The sequence below is a fragment of the Sinocyclocheilus grahami genome, unplaced genomic scaffold (assembly GCF_001515645.1).
Source record: "Sinocyclocheilus grahami isolate Dianchi unplaced genomic scaffold, SAMN03320097.WGS_v1.1 scaffold307.1, whole genome shotgun sequence".
Classification (NCBI taxonomy): Eukaryota; Metazoa; Chordata; class Actinopteri; order Cypriniformes; family Cyprinidae; genus Sinocyclocheilus; species Sinocyclocheilus grahami.
The window spans coordinates 1,528,643-1,529,679 of NW_015505486.1; the positions used below are offsets into that span (position 1 = coordinate 1,528,643).

Here is a 1,037-nt window from a genome sequence, read left to right on the forward strand (position 1 = left end):
GAATCACAAAATAATCATTAATTCTAGCAGAATCGAACTTTTCTTCTTCTTATTTTTTTATTAAATCTACATTATGCAGCAATTGCAGTCGACTTGAACTGAACCTATAATTTTCCCTCAAAGGTTCATAATTTTTCTGTCCTATAAACTGCCACTTCTTTGGACATTTGCCCTTTTGGTAGAAATTGATTGGAGTGGATGTGAAGGACATGGTCTGGCGAATTATGAGGCAGGCAATCAAAAATGACTTGGCTAAAGCGGAAAACACCAAACCAAAATTTGGAGCATAAAAACATTGTGATTGGTAAGTGCATTTTTATTGTAAGTTTCTGTTTCAAGTTTCTGTGACTCCAAAAACTCATAAGTCACAAGGGTTCACAAGAGTTTATTGTGAAACTGTTTCAGCACACAAACCAGAAGTAAATGATCTGCTGGTTGTCTTCCTGTGACTAAACACATAACAGACCCTCAGCCATCGTGTCACAGCGTTTAATGCGTCTCTGGAGGTTGACAGATGAACTGTGAGCTTTTTCTCACAGCAGGCCGAGGTGAGATAAAAGGAAACATAGCGCTGTGAAGCCCATACCTCTCATGACATCACCGTTAAATGCTTCCCGACCTCCACAGCTGCTGAGTGAGAAACACCCTCACGCTTCCTGCATGAACCATCTCAACAATTCACATCATTTACCCTGGGAAAAACGCCTCACTGCCAGCCACGACTTTCCATGCAGTGCCGACAAAAAATGAGAAACCCCTTGTTATTTTGTGGTCACAAAAGCCTAATAAAATGACCTTTGATTTAATTTTAATAGTGTTTCCCAACCCATATCAGATTGGACACTGATGTTACAGAGATCGTGGGTGGATGTAATACTAGATTTTTCAATCAGAACTACTGTTTAGCCCAGAAGTAGTCCATACAGCTTTGTTCTTTTTCAAGTCCACTAAAGTCAAAATTGAAAGTCATTATTTGCTGGTAATTTTTTAGTGACGTTCTTTATCAAAGAAAATAATGTCTTGTCCTACTTTTTTGT

General features: G+C 38.7%; 1 long non-coding RNA gene across 1 annotated transcript; it reads left to right on the forward strand.

Moving 5' to 3' along the window:
• The first annotated feature begins 200 nt into the window (after window positions 1-200).
• Window positions 201-752, forward strand: LOC107601601 (uncharacterized). Its single transcript, XR_001610953.1, has 3 exons — window positions 201-304; window positions 406-548; window positions 628-752. It is a non-coding gene; the product is annotated as an uncharacterized lncRNA (long non-coding RNA).
• Window positions 753-1,037: the final 285 nt, after the last annotated feature.